General features: G+C 41.2%; 1 long non-coding RNA gene across 1 annotated transcript in view; it reads right to left on the bottom strand.

Annotated features, from left to right (window-relative positions):
* Positions 1-1,875: 1,875 nt before the first annotated feature.
* LOC135362366 (uncharacterized) overlaps positions 1,876-15,824 on the bottom strand; it is a 51,813-nt gene continuing 37,864 nt past the window's right edge. The window contains exons 3-6 of the long non-coding RNA XR_010406967.1: positions 12,674-12,821; positions 10,858-11,053; positions 8,822-9,041; positions 1,876-6,753 (exon numbers count right to left, since the gene is read on the bottom strand). This is a non-coding gene — a long non-coding RNA (uncharacterized LOC135362366). The remainder of the gene's footprint in view (positions 6,754-8,821; positions 9,042-10,857; positions 11,054-12,673; positions 12,822-15,824) is intronic.

Raw genomic sequence — 15,824 nt, 5'->3', positions numbered from 1 at the left:
AGCCGAAGGCAGACGCTTAACCGACTGAGCCACCCAGGCGCCCCCAAAACCACTTTTTCTTTCCATTGCAACTACTCCTCATGGCGGGTGGTGGTGGAAAGGTCCCAGACATTTTGGGGACCCTGCGAAAGGCAAGTTGAGTTGGGGATAACTTTAGTTTTGGTTTAGTTGGATACAGGTATGTGGTTCACAATCACTTTCACATATAGGTATTATTAGTCGTTCCCGTGTAGGAATCGCTTCCAAGAGTGTTCTCACTGCCCTCCAGCAGCAGTACCCGCATCACGACAGTGCAGAGACAGCAGTATTCATCCATATTCAGTATGAACGCATCCGTGGTGCCCAGCACTTGTATGTGGGTGGTGCAGGAGAAACAACAATAGATCCTGAAGTTAGTCTGTGGACAGTTCTTCCAGTTATCAGATGTGTGCGATTATAAGGGGGAGGATATGGTTCTCATTGGCAGCTAATCAAAAAAGTTCTCTCATCAATATATATTGACTTTTTCTTTTTTGATGAAAGTCATATAAAATAGAATTTATTTTATTTATTTTTAAAGATTTATTTATTTATTTGAGAGAGTGCATGAGCAGAGGGAGAGGGAGAGGCAGAGGGAGAGGCAGAAGCAGACTCCCCGCAGAGCAGGGAGCCCGATGCGGGACTCGATCCCAGGCCCCTGAGATCATGACCTGAGCCGAAGGCAGACGCTTAATGGACTGAGCCACCCAGGTTCACCAACTCAGAAGTTCTGTGAATCTTGTAGTTCAAGAGCTTTTATAACCCAATCTCCAGTCCCCCTCATTTTGTTGGAAGTCAGAGGGTGGGGATGAATGTTCCCACCTTCTACTCTTCCATTTGGTTTTTTTGGTGACCAGCCCCCATTCTGAAGCTATTAAGGGGCCTCATTCTGAGTCATCTCATTAGCATAAACCAAGTGTGGTTGAGAGGGGCTCAGAAAGAACAACAAAAGACATTCCTCTCACTCAGGAAATTCCAACAGTTTTAGGAGCTCAGTACCAGGAACTAGTGACAAAGACCAAACATACATTATAACACAGTTTGTATGGAGTTGTATACACATCCAAATCAGGACTCTAATTTCTCACTTATTTTACTGAAACCTTTAGAAACATCTTTCCAGATTTCAGTTGAAAATTATGTATTAGAGTTTTATCAACTTTTTGAATAAACTTTTTCCACTTGGTTTGTGTTCATGCTTCTCTTCCAAGTTTTTGAAAATAAATTTTAGAATCCTGAAATGTTTTGTATCTGTATTGCAAGATTTGAATGACTTTATGTTGGGTAGACTCTCTCACTATATTTTGACTCTTTATAGAAAAATCCACATTGGGGGGCACCTGGGTGGCTCAGTCTCTTAAGCATCTGACTCTTTTTTTTAAGATTTTATTTATTTGTTTGACAGAGAGAGACACAGCGAGAGAGGGAACACAAGCAGGGGGAGTGGGAGAGGGAGAAGCAGGCTTCCCGCTGAGCAGGGAGCCCGATGCAGAGCTCTATCCCAGGACCCCGGGATTACAACCTGAGCCGAAGGCAGACACTTAACGACTGAGCCACCCAGGTGCCCCTCTTTTTTTTTTTTTAATAATTTTTTTATTACGTTATGTTAGTCACCATACAGTACATCATTACTTCTGATGTAGTGTTCTATGATTCACTGTTGGTGTATATAACACCTAGTGCTCCATGCAATACGTGCCCTCTTTAATACCCATCACCTGGCTAACCTACCCCCCTACCCTCCCTCCAAAACCCTCAGTTTGATTCCCAAAGTCCATAGTCTCTCATGGTTCGTCTCCCCCTCTGATTCCCACCCCCCGCCCTTCATTTTTCCCGTCCTTCTCCTAATGTCCTCCATGCTATTCCTTATGTTCCACAAATAAGTGAAACCATATGATAATTGTCTTTTCTGTTTGACTTTATTCACTTAGCATAATCTCCTCCAGTTCCATCCATATTGCATCTGACTCTTGATTTTGGCTCAGGTCATGATCTCAAGGTTGTGAGATTGAGCCCCTCATGGGGCTCCTCGCTCAGCATAGGGTCTGCTTGGGATTCTCTCTCTCCTTCTGCCCCTCTTTCCACTTTCTAATTAAATAAACAAACAAACAAACAAAATTTTTAAGAAAATTTTTAAGAAAAAGAAAAATCCACATTGGTATATGTGTTTAAACTACTCTGACCACAAACAACACAAAAATGAAACAACTGTTATAATTAAAACCATTTTATTAATATCTTCATAGACAACAGAGCATCCACAAAATAAAACAAGATGTTATGAAGGAGTAAAAAAAAATCTTGGAAGTTAAAAATATAATTGCCAAAATTTCAATGAAGGGTTATAAGATGGTAAAAGAAATCTTCCATAAAATAAGGGGAAAAAACCTGAGTAACATGTGAGACAAAAATAGGAAGTCTACCATCTGACTAACAGGAGATCCAGAAAAAGAACAGAAATGGCAAGAATAAATTTGACGGAGGACTAATAGAATAAGTACTTGGAGCTGAAGGACAGCAGTCCTCAACTTAGAAAGTTCACAGAAGCCAAGCATGATGAGGGACCCAAGGTCTTCAGGCAGACAGATCATTGTGAAGTAGTGGGACCACAGAGACAGAGAGGAAAAGCAGGTCACCTGCAAACGATGCCACCTGACTGACACAATTTGTCATGACAAATACTGGACACTGGAAAACTGTTGACGGTGCTCTCCAAATTTGGAGGGAATCTGACTTTACAATTGCACAATTTGAATAGAAAAGAGAAAATCACTGAGAATAATGGAACACCCATGTATCCTTCACTCAGATATGGTAACATTTTTTCATTTTTGCTTCAGAAAATAAGTAAGAAATAGAGTACCTCATACCCTCTGGCCACTATGCTCACAAATCAGGTGTGTATCTTCCAGCATATGTTTTCACACTTTTACTATCAGTATGTGCAGCTATAAACACTAAATAATGTGAGTCCTGTGTTTGAAAGGTGTCTGAATTGAATGCTTACAGCATATGTCCTTCTGCAATTTGTTTGCCGCCTTCTGGGTTCTATCCATAAGCAATGTAGCTCACTGCTAGGGGCACATGCAAGTTTTATGGGGCCTGAAAAGAATATTGTACTCACGTTGGCAACACATACACTAAGAAGATAGATATTAAGTTATGAAAGCAAAATTATATATAACAGTAAATTTTTATTTAGAATGAGAAAAGAAATCACAACACATCACAACTTTTAAAAAGCAGGAAGTTCCTCAAAAAGTTAAAAATAGAACTATCCTACAATCCAGCAATTGCACTACTAGCTATTTACCCAAAGGATACAAAAATACAGATTCAGAAAAAAAAAAAAACAGATTCAAAGGGGTACATGCACCCCGATGTTTATAGCAGCATTATCAACAATAGCCAAATTATGCAGAGAGTATAAGTGTCCATCAGCTGATGAATGGATAAAAATGTAGGATGGATAGATAGATAGATAATGGAATATTACTCAGCCATCAAAAGGAATGAAAGCTTGCCATTTGCTACAACGTGGATGGAGCTAGAGTGTATTATGCTAAGTGAAATAAGTCAGTCAGGGAAAGACAAATACTATATGATTTCACTCATATGTGGAATTTAAAGAAAAGAAAGAAAACAGATGAACATATGGGAAAGGGGCAAAGAAAAAAAGGAGAGAGGGAAACAAGCCATAAGTGGATCTTAACAATAGAGAACAAACTGAGGGTTGATGGAGGGAGGTGAGTGGAGGATGGGTTAGATGGATGATGGGTATTGAGAAGGGCACTTATTGTGATGAGCACTGGGTGTTGTATGTAAGTGATGAATCACTGAATTCTACTCCAGAAACCAATATCGCACTGTATGTTAACTAACAAAATTTAAATTAAAAAATAAAAGCTGACAGCCAAAGAAATGCAAAACTTTTACTAATTCACTGAGTGGCACACCTCTATATACTTTTTTCCCTATGACTTCAGTTGCTTACTTTTTGGTAGCCTCTTCATAGGATAATGATTTTGTAATATCATTTTCAAAAGAGAGAAGAGAAAGATAATGCAGTTCCCACGGTTGACCAGAATTCGTTCTTTGTAGCTAATAGCTTAGAAAAGTTCCTTTTTGCGGGCACCCAGGTGGCTCAGTTGGTTAAGCGACTGCCTTCGGCTCAGGTCATGATCCTGGAGTCCCGGGATCGAGTCCCACATCGGGCTCCCTGCTCAGCGGGGAGTCTGCTTCTCCCTCTGACCCTCCTCCCTCTCATGCTCTCTGTCTCTCATTGTCTCTCTCGCAAATAAATAAAATCTTAAAAAAAAAAAAGTTCCTTTTTGCTTCGTAGATCACTTTAGGTGATGTCACGTAAACTACTAGGATTGTTGTCAACTTTAGGAAAGCCTCTATTTTGCGCTCTGAGTTTTTCTTTTTCATAGCAACCTGTTCTTATTTTGCAGATGCAACATCTTTTATGAGCATACTAATTAGAGGATCCTTTTAAATGTGTTTATTCCGTTTTTTGGTTTGTTCTGCTGAGTTATCTTGGCTTCCTCTGGTGTTATCACTTTTTTCTGTCAGTTTTTCTTGTCCTTTATGTCTTACTTAAATGTCTGGCCATCTTTTTTTATTTAAATTCAATTTAGTTGACATACAGTGGATTATTAATTTCAGGGGTAGAACTTACTGATTCTTCAGTTGCATATAACACCCAGTGCTCATTCCATCAAGTGCCCTCCTTAATGCCCATCACCAGTTATCCCATCCCCCCCCGCCCCCGGTCTGGCCATCTTTGATGGTATACACATGCCCAAGAATGAGAGGACAGGAGAGCTGCTTGAGACTACCGTGTAGGAAGGCTGAGAGCTGTGCTTTATAACAAGCAGGGGAGAAAGAGCCATTCTGTTTGGAAATCCTAAAGACCAGACACAGAGGAGAGTCCTCATTCATTCCATTCCTTTAGAATAAACCACCGGGGCGCCTGGGTGGCTCAGTTGGTTAAGCGACTGCCTTCGGCTCAGGTCATGATCCTGGAGTCCCGGGATCGAGTCCCACATCGGGCTCCCTGCTCGGCAGGGAGTCTGCTTCTCCCTCTGACCCTCCTCCCTCTCATGCTCTCTGTCTCTCATTCTCTCTCTCTCAAATAAATAAATAAAATCTTTAAAAAAAATAGAATAAACCACCAACTTTCTTGCACAGCTTGGGGAGGATCCTGGAAGCCAGGCTCTCTGCACATAGGGATGGGATGGAGAGTTGAGTAAGGGTTCAGCTCTGTAGCTCACTGCTCTCACGAGGGCAGTGGTGGCAAAAACATTGAGAACAGCAGCGTAAACCACTCGATGACCATTTTGATTCTTACGGCTCTCACGGTTACCCTTTGGAGAGGTCTATTTTGCCATCTTCCTTTCAGCAAGCGAAGGTAAATCTCAGCAAGAGCTGTATCTCTGGCATTTTGCTTGAGGGCTGGTCAGTGTCCTAAGCCACAAGGCCCTTCCTCTTCCATAAGCTCACAGCTCAGAAAACACTTCTCAATGCTCATCTTAAGAATGTGAGCAAGGCAAAAAAAAAAAAAAAAGGAATGTGAGCAAGGCGCAAAGATGTGATGAATACCAATGCCACATTTTTAATTTTTGAAAACTGGGTCAGTCACAGATCTGAATAGCACCGAAACACAGCTGCTTTCAATTTTTTTTTTCTGACAACACGGTCTAATTATAAACTGCAAGAACAACTAAGTCAGAAGTGTGCGTTTGATTACAATACGAGCAGGTGGATTTTGCGTTAACTGTACGTTTCCAGTTCAGAGTGGAGGTCGTCTCCAGTTTGACTTAGAAACACAGAGTCCTAAATCCATAGAGTTTGCAATTTGCAATATGCATAACATGGTGGGGTATTCCGACACCATCCCAACAGGGAGGCAAGGCCAAACCTGGTTCTGTTCGTCTCAGTTTCACAGGAGCAAGGGTTTCCCTTCAGGATGCCATCACCTCTCCAGGAGTCCACATCCCTTCACCCCATTTTCTGGGGCTTCCAAGAGTCAATGTTGCCAACATGTGAAGGGGCAGACGGGGAAAGAAAACTTGTCAAGGCCTCCAAGGCAAAAGCACTCACTCCAAACCAGATGCTCAGGGACCAGCCCAATTCTGCAGGCGGTGGATGGTGCACTCCAGATGGCAGCACGAGGGACAGCTGGTCCCCACAGCAGCTCCCACCTCACGGTTCCTCTTCCCTCCACTTCTCCCCAGCCACCTCCCCCGCATTTCAGATTTCCCCACATTTTCCTCTTCTGTGGTCCACAGTGACTGCCACCCCCACTCTCTTCTCCTCCAACTTCAGCCTGTGGCCATGGATGTGGTCTCTGTGAGCAGGAAAACCAGCAAGGCTGCAGATCAAACTTTCTGTCTGGAGCAGTGTTTCTAGCCTTGGGAGGTGGGTGACTCACATCAACCATACAGGCCAGGAGTGGGGATGGGAGCTACCGTGAGGGATGAAATGAACAGGTTTGATGATCTTAGTGGTACTATAGGGCATGGGGAGGGATTTTGCTTTGAGATTTCCTGCTTGTGTCAACTTTTTGGATCAATTGGCCCACTTCTAGCTCAGAAAGAGGGCCTCCTGCTACGTCTGCTATTACTAGCTGCATTTCCTCGGGCACCGGTGAGTGTCCACCCTGCCCCAGGTGTGTGTCTTTAGTTCTGTTCCTTTCATCACTCCAGCAAGGTAGGCACTTGTATCTGCGTGCTATAACAAAAGACACTGAGGCTCCCGGAGGCTGATTACCTCACTCAAGACAGCCCTGAAAGCTAAGTAATGGAATAAGTATTTGATTATTAGTCATGTCTTCTGGTAAACTAGGAAGAGACCACGTGCAAGGTCAGACCAATGGGCTGTCCAGACTGGAGTCTTTTTGACAATAGCACAAAGAAAGCATTGAAGAACGCCTGCTTGCACTTCCTTAGCTCACATGTTAGATGCGTGCCCACTACATTCCTACCTACTTATATTCACCTACTAGGAAACTAACGTGAATTAGATATTGACTATATGCCAAGCACTGTGCCGGACACTTGACGCTTCATCTCATTTGCTTCTTATTACCCTCTTCTGAAATAAGAATTGTTACTCTCATTTTTCGGATGAAGAAATTGATACTCAGAGTCATCATGTAACTGTTCTGAGGTCAAAGAGCCAGTGAATGGTAGAGCCATGACTTGAACGCATCGTGACAAGATTCCAGAGCCCACTCCATGTGGCTTCCAGGAATCGAAACCCGTTTCTCTTGAGGCCATTCCAATGGCCCCTTTAAGAATCAGGACAAATCGGGGCGCCTGGGTGGCTCAGTTGGTTAAGCGACTGCCTTCGGCTCAGGTCATGATCCTGGAGTCCCAGGATCGAGTCCTGCATCGGGCTCCCTGCTCGGCGGGGAGTCTGCTTCTCCCTCTGACCCTCCCCCCTCTCATGCTCTCTCTCTCTCAAACAAATAAATAAAAAATCTTTAAAAAATAAATTAAAAAAAAAAGAATCAGGACAAATCATTTTGTGACAAAGTATAAGAAAGTTGTATCTGGAAAGGTTCTGGGCTGATGCCCTCTGGGCCTTCAGGATGAGCTATTCAAATGCTAACTGAAAACTTGGATGACATAATGGTGTCAGGGTCTAAAAACGTCTAGAAAAGTTTCCACTTATATTTGTGAAAATCTGCTTCAGCTCGCTACAGGGCAAGCGAAACCAAAAGCAGGTAGTCATGGGCTAGTCTGCAGTTTCTTGTGGGAGGGGGCTCTCTCATTCCCCCATTCTGTAGCCCCAGCCTAGAACCAAGCACATCGCAATTATTGCCATTTGTTGAGTACCTGTTATGGGCCAGGTAACTTTACAAGCCTCATCTCACTTAATCTCCATGGCAGACCTGCAAGGTAGATCATTTCACTGATGCAGACTCCTAAGGCTCAGAGAAATTAAGCAACTTGCCACTAATGAGTAACCCACTGGTACAACACAGGCTACCAGAGAAGGCTTCTTAGAAGGTCATCCTGGAGGATGCATTTGAAGGAGGGAAAGATGAGAAAGACCTAATTAGCAGCAACAAGAACAGTCATAGAGATAGGAAAGAGCATGGTCTTGCTCAGACCTAATTCAATAGCAATTTGGGGGGGTACACGGTTCTCAAGTCTTTCCAAAGCATTCGATTTCGTTTCCATAGAAATAATAGTTCAACTTTTTACACTCCTATTTCACAGGTTTACACTTCATTTAATTAAATTATACCACGTGTGCCTAGAAAAATTGAGTTTGCTAGCAAACAGCATTGACTCCTGATAAACATCTAACTCCATTGATGTGGTTATTTACCTTCCTCGTGCCATATTTTTCTTGCTTGTAAATGGCATTGTTATAAGGATTTAATTAGTTGATCTATCTCAAAAGCTTGGTAAGCACTCAAATGTTTGAGTGCAGAAATACGCAGGTGTGCCTTAGCTGATAACTTTTCCAGAAGTTAATCCTCTGAGTTGGTTCCATGAAAGTACATGAGAGCTTCTCCTATATTGGGGGTGGTTTTACTAGACAAAGATGCCTGCTATGGATCATAGAAAATCTCCCACCAAAACACCCCTTTTATTGCCTGGTCTTCTAATTAAATGTGCACTTGGTCCTCAGGATACCTGACACATACCTTATCCAAGAGCCTTATTCACATGTTTGGCCTGAGGGCAGGAAGTAAAACAAAAGCAACTTTCTCCTCCTTCAACATTTGAGTGGCTGCCACAAAAATAAAAAAATAACCTTTTTATTCTCCCAAAAGAACACTTACCATGAGCTTCTTAATCTCTCCTGTAGCACAGCAGATATATTCTCAGGAGTGTCAGGTTGCAAGGTATACACAAATTGCAAGAGTACCTCTGGGAACAAAATATGGCATACTCTCTGATGTTAGAGGACTCCCAGGGTTGATCTCCTCTCCCAGTCACTGGCAGCCAGTCACAAGCCTCCTAGACGTTACACCTCTCATGGAAAAGCTGGAAGGTAAGGTCCTCGAGAGAAATATGACAGAAAGAGCAAAGTCTTTAGAGGTAGACATGACTGGACCAAATCACACTTTGCCACTTAGCTGTGTGATCTGGGCAAGTCACTTAACTTCTCTGAGCCTCAGTTCCCTCAACTACGCAATAAATCATCTTTGCTACATCAAATCCTTCAAAAGACTTCACGTGTTAAGGCCGAAATGCACCTAGCACATGACTGGGTACAGAGGAAGCATTTAATGAATGGCAGCCATGAGAATTGATTATTCTCCAAAATAGCAACTACACTGACCCTTAGGGATAATGAGGCTCTAGAATGTAGTGGCTAAAAGCCAGGCTACCCTGGTTTAAATCCCAGATATTCTGTTCCTGAACTGGGTAAACTTGGGCAATTTCCTTAACCTCTCTGTGCCTCATTTTCCCTATCTCAAAAATGAAAAAAGTAACAGGACCTATCTCAAAGAACTGTAAGAATTAAATAAGTTGGTATATGCAACATGTTTAAAACAGTGCTTGGAACTGTTAAGTACTATTTCATCTACTACATTACTACTGTATCATAACTGTACCTTTAACTATGAACACCTTGAAACAAAGGTTGTCTTTCCTTTCTGTATCTCCAGGGTGTCAGAATGACTGCAACAGCTTAATACATGTTAATGGAATGAACTGAAGCATGTCACATGCCATGCAAATCAAGAATTTCCCTAGAAATGACATTAACACTATCCAAACTAACTGAGGGGGGGCAGGCAATTTACTGTGGCTCATATTCATTTATTTTTTAAGATTCTATTTTTAAGTAATTGCTACACCCAACATGGGGCTTGAACTTACAACCCCGAGATCAAGAGTTGCACACTCTACCACTGAGCCAGCCAGGCCCCCCTGTTGCTCATATTTAAATTCTCCAAGACTGAATCTTACTTCAGGCACAGTTGAAACCAAATGTAGAAGGGAAGTAGCAGCCCTACCCAAACATAGATTTCTCCAAAGGAAAGAATTTTCTATTATAAGGAGGAGGTGAAAGAGATAATGGGCAGGCAAAAATGCTAGATGCCCTGACATGGGCCAAAAGATGGTTGTCAACATCGTTAGTCCTTGACCATTCCAGACAATAAGAATCTGTCCAGTCTTTTAGGGAAAATATCATAATCTAAGTAGCATAACTGTTCCAGATTTTAACTTCCTCACATGAGGTTCTTCCTTGAATCTAATCTAATCCAAATTCCTTGAGCTTCTATTCAAGATGTTTTTCTTCTTGTTTGTTCCACTGTAGAAATTAAAAAGCAGCGAGGCAAATGCTTTATTCTACAATTCAGTCTGAAGACATTTTGAGTAAGAATGACTTCATCAATATGGTGCTACCTGGAGTGGTGTGGCAAGAAGCCGAGTCCAGTGGGAAAGAAAACTGATCCACTAATACTTTTGGCTGGCCCCAGGTTCTGGAATGGAGAGTGGGTGCTGTGATTGCATCCCTAATTCTTATAATCCTCATCTAAAAAAAATTTTCTTCTTTCCTCACCCAGCAGCCTTATTCAAACAGGACAGGCACAGAGGAAGTGTCAGGAGAGGGGGGATGAAGGGCAAGCTGTACGGAATCAACACACTTGTTAAGTTCTTCCGAGTTCCACTTAAATCTTGAGATGTACTTACAGGACCAAAAATTATTCCCCAGTGAATCAGCAAAGATATCAAGTGTGATTTGCTTTTTTTTTTGATGCAAAAGAACATTGCAAACTGCTCCGTACTCTGCTTAGATTTGCTGAGGTGCCACCTCAGGTGCTCGCAAAAAGGAGATGTGAGAAAGAATTGTCACACCTACCAGCAGCCCTTCCTTCCACCGAGGTCACATCATGCGAGGTTGTGATCACTGACGTCAGATGTGCCGGCACTGCCCAGGGCACAATGACAAACATAGCAAGTCAGTCTGTTTTGTAATAACTTTTCCCATGTCTTTCCATCTATAAGAATTGAGTTGAACTGATTTCTATTTTGCTTGTCTCCATTGATCCTTTTTACTATAGAAAATTTCAAAAAAACACAAAAAACGAAATTAGAAGAGTAGTATAAAAAATACCCATTACCCAGATTCAGCAGCATTAGGATTTGACCACACCGCCTTCATCCATCCCTCTCCTTTTTTGCATAGTATTTTAAAGCAAATCCCAGACCTCATGTTATTTTGTCTCTAGATATTTCATTTTGCATCTCTAAAATAGATAAATATTTTCTTACATAACCATGCTGCCAGGAACATGTCTTGCTACAGTAACAATTCCTTGATATCATCTAATTCTTAGACCATTTTCATAGTTCCCTGATATCTAAGAAATATCTTTGCTATCGTTGGTTCATTAAAATCAGGATCCAGATGAGGTCCATGCATTGCATTTGATGGTTATGTCTTTTGAGTGTTTTAAAATTTAGAATTGTCTCTCCTCACTTCACCCCACCTTTTATTTCTTCATGACCTTGACATGTTGATTAAGCTAGTTCAGTGGTGCTATAGAATATCTCATAATCTGGGTTTATCCATTTACGTCCTTGGTGGTCTCACTTAAACCTGAGCCTCCATTTATTTTATGTGAAGTGGAGGTTAGTTCTAAAAGCTTTATTGTCTTCAGGTTCTTTTTCTTTCCTAAGGGAGCATCTCAAGAAGCACATGTGCTGTCTCTTACTGAAGATTGATCTGTGGATTCCGGTGATGTCAGCCAGATCTCTCCATGGTAACATTCTCATAAGCTTTTCATCTAATGCTTTCATTTGCCTTAATCAGTTATATCATTAGGATGGCAAAATGGTGATTTTTCTAATTCCGTCATTCCTTCCACTGTCATTAGCTGGGAATTCTCTGTAAAGAACTCCTCCTCATCAATAGCCCCAGTAGGGCTATTTGGACACCCTGAAATGCAGATTGAATTGGAAAGGCAGCATAATGCTTACTCATTTGCCTTAAATTGCCCTTTTTCAGAGTGAGGATCGTGACCTAGTTACCACCAATGAGTTTGTTCAATTGTTTCTTTTGCCATCTCATGATGCCTCCTCCCCCCATGAACTCAGTAGGCTTTCATATATTCTATGTATTTCAATCAAATTCAATCACTACCTTTTTGGTTTCTTAAATTATCCAATTCTTGGTCAATTGGAGCCCTGTCATTGGGCTCCTGAGTCCTTTTGATATAACCCACCCATCTTTGATCACGTAATAGTTTTTGACTCAGCAGGATGTTCCAGCCTCATCTTGTACAGGTACTGTCCCAGACTTGGAATCAGCCACCCAAGAAGTCCTGGTTCCTTCAAATGGGAAATGTCCTTTAGGGACCACAATCTAGGCACTAGAGGTTGCTCATTACCCATGGGTTTTTAATACTTCTAGGCCCTTCTGAAAAGTACAGAAACAGGAGATATTTTGGGGAAAAAAAAACCATATTTCAAATATCAAATTTGTAATATTTCTACTATTATTTCTAGTTATTTCTAATATTATATTTATAATTCAAATTTAATGTTAATATTTATATTAATGCCTTTGATTTCACTTTTTCTTCTCTTACATTGAAAATCTTGATTCCTAACATTAACATAGTTACTTATTACTGTATGCAACACTGTATAAAAAATAGTTTCAAAATACTAACACGGGGCACCTGGTGGCTCAGTCAGTTAAGCGGCTGCCTTTGGCTCAGGTCATGATCCTGGGGTCCTGGGATCCAGCCCAGCATCAAGCTCCTTGCTCAGTGGGGAGTCTGCTTCTCCCTCTCCCCTGCTGCTCCCCCTGCTTGTGCTCTGTCAAATAAGTAAAATCTTAAAAAAAAAAATACTAACACAAAGACTGCTACTAGCAATGTAACTATTGAATGAAGTGTTAGATTTCTTTGCCCTTAAAATATATACCACAATGTACATACAACAAATATACTATATTGTAATATCACTTGAAATCACTTGAAATAATTGTTTTCTCTGTGCAGCTACATCATTAACTTGATATACAGTTAGGTTTATTGTTTTCAATTTGTTTTAAAATTATAGGAATTGTCATTTTAAATTAAATTTAATGTTTTAATGTTAAATTAACATTTAATTATAAACATAACATATAAATGTCAAATGTTAAAACATTAAATTAAATGTTTTAAATGTGTAAAACACATATGATTCCAAGGAAAAAAAAAAACATAACAGTTGTATTTGCAGAATCTCTTTTCCATCTTTGTCTCCTCCACCCTATGTTGAATTACATGAAATTGCCAATAATTAACCATTTTAACAGCAAAAATGGTAATTTCTATGGAGCCATATATATATATATGGATATATATATATATCCCCACCCTTTCTTACAGAAAAGATAACTACTATATATATTAACTACTATATATATTATTCTCCATTTTGTTTTTTCACTTATATTCTAGAGATCGTTCCTCCACCTTCATTTTCAGCTACATTATCTTCCATGCATGTATGGATGTACCAAAAGTTTTATTCAAACCTAATAGAGGTTTGGACATTTGAATAGTTCCAATCATTTGTTATTAAAAATATTGCCTCCATGAATAACCTTGTATGCCATTTCATCTTTTAACCCAGTCCATATTTTTTTATAATTAGATTTTATTTTTGTAAATTTGTACAAATACGGTGCAAGTTCTTTTTTTTTAGGGGGGATGGGAAGAGGGAGAAGGAGTGAGAGAATCTTAAGCAGGCTGACCTGGGGCTCGATCTCACAACCCTGAAATCATGGCCTGAGCTGAAATCAAGAGTCAGTTACTTAACCGACTGAGCCACCCAGGTGTCCCCTACCCAGTCCATATTTTAATCAGTAGGTGTAAGGCCACCCTATCTCAAAGAGACCACCCCCATCATACCTAGCTTAAGTCATTCATTCTGGTGGACATTTGTCCTGGTCTTTGGTACCCAGCACCTTTTGAATACCCTTTTGATGTTAGCAGGATTTTCCCTTTTGAGTTCCACCAAGTTAGAAGGCAGAATGGTCATTCCCCTCCCGCTCCTTTTCAGCAAGGACACAGGCCCGTGCCTTGTACTCCTCTAGTCAGATGCACTCCGGTGGGACTCCGGTGAGAAAGGGGGCTGGCAAGGGGAGAAGACTGAAGATTGCGCTCCTCTCACTGGTGAGGGTGACAGCAGAGCTGTGTGCTTGGGGCGACTGGGTGGTCTGTAGGGTTGAGTTCCTGATGTAGAAGAGGCTTAATGCCTTTGGCAGCGGTGCTGGCAGCCACACTGAGCTCCCGGCAGCTGGTAATTGCTGAGTGGTGATGGGCCAGAGGCCTGTTTTCTCATTAGGCCAGTTGTGTCCCATAGTGCTGGGCGATTTTCTTGGGAGCTTAGCCCCAAGATTGTTTCCTCCAGTCTTTGCGACAATTCTACAAGCTACCCAATGTTCTTTGAATAAACCCTTTTCTGCTTAATCTGTCAGCATCAGCTTCTGCCACTTGTAGCCAGGAAATAATTTATGCAGCAGATGCTGGGAGTCAAGGTGTAAGTTTTAAGTACCACAGGGGCCTGACCGTCCTCTGACTTGCCCTTTTACCTCTCTTCCTTCATCCTAAGAATGCTTGTGAGTTCTAGGAGAGAAGGGACTGTGGCATATTTAAAAGAACTAGGTCAGTAGGGGCCCAGGAGCTCTTCTGCAGGAAACCCCTTTGAAAATCATCAGTCATAAGTAGAGGTTGTTTTCCTGATTGCTGGAGGGGAAGAAGAGATGGTAGGGATGAAGTCAGCAGAGACCCAGCATAGCTCCTGGGGTCCACAGGGCAGAAGGATGGTGAGACCAACAGATAGAACAGAGGCACTAAATGTAAAGATTTCACCCTCACCCCTAAGGCTTTTCAGGTGAATAATTGGGGCAGGAGATCCTGAGGAAAAAAACGTAACTTTCAGATAATCTGGAAGATGGGATCTAGAGAATCAGGACTTCGGGTAATCTTGTGAGTGGACCCATCTGGACCCAGTGGCAGGCTAGACCAGGCCACAAGTACTAAGGCTACGAACTTGTTATCTCTCAAAAATGGCAACTATCCCCCCAGCTTATCATTTGTCCTTCCATTTTGTGTTTGTTGACCAAAAAATTCTTAGTATATATTTAATTCTATTGATATTTTTCTTTGTGATATCTTACACTGTTTTTCTGTTTAAATAACATTTTCCCTTTCCAAAAATACATTCAACATTATATTTTCTTGAATTCAGTTGGGTGTATGGTGTGATCACCTTGCACTCAATGCTTGGATAAAGCTGGCAGGCTAAAAACAACCAGGAAACATTAGACATACTTCACAAATTCAAAGAATGTTTTGTGATAATGGGATACAATTCTTTACCTCAAAAACTGTCAGGCGTTAGAAAAAAAAAACAATGAAGGTGAGCGTGAAGGAAAATGGCATCCTTAGAAGTGTTGTTTTCCACTTACCATTCTGTTTAAGAGCCTAAAGTTAAACAAATAGCAAGCAAGGTGAAAGAAAGAAAGGGAGAAAGAAAGAAAGAAAGAAAGAAAGAAAGAAAGAAAGAGAGAGAGAGAGAGAGAGAGAGAGAGAGAGAGAGAGAAGAAAGAAAGAAAGAAAGAAAGAAAGAAAGAAAGAAAGAAAGGAAAAAGAAAGAAAGAAAAAAGAAAGAAAAGGAAGGAAGGGTGGGAGGGAGGGAAGAGACAGAGGGTAAGGGGAAGGGAAGGAGGGAGGGAGAAAGAGAAAGGAAGGGAGGGAGGGAGGAAGAAAGGAAAAGAGGGAACCTGTTGATTGAAGAAGACTTAGGAAACACCACTTGATAAAA

This window comes from Mirounga angustirostris, unplaced genomic scaffold, assembly GCF_029215605.1.
Source record: "Mirounga angustirostris isolate CCGP_5_RB_7025 unplaced genomic scaffold, mMirAng1.0.hap1 SCAF_13, whole genome shotgun sequence".
Classification (NCBI taxonomy): Eukaryota; Metazoa; Chordata; class Mammalia; order Carnivora; family Phocidae; genus Mirounga; species Mirounga angustirostris.
This window is presented reverse-complemented; position numbering and strand designations above follow the sequence as displayed.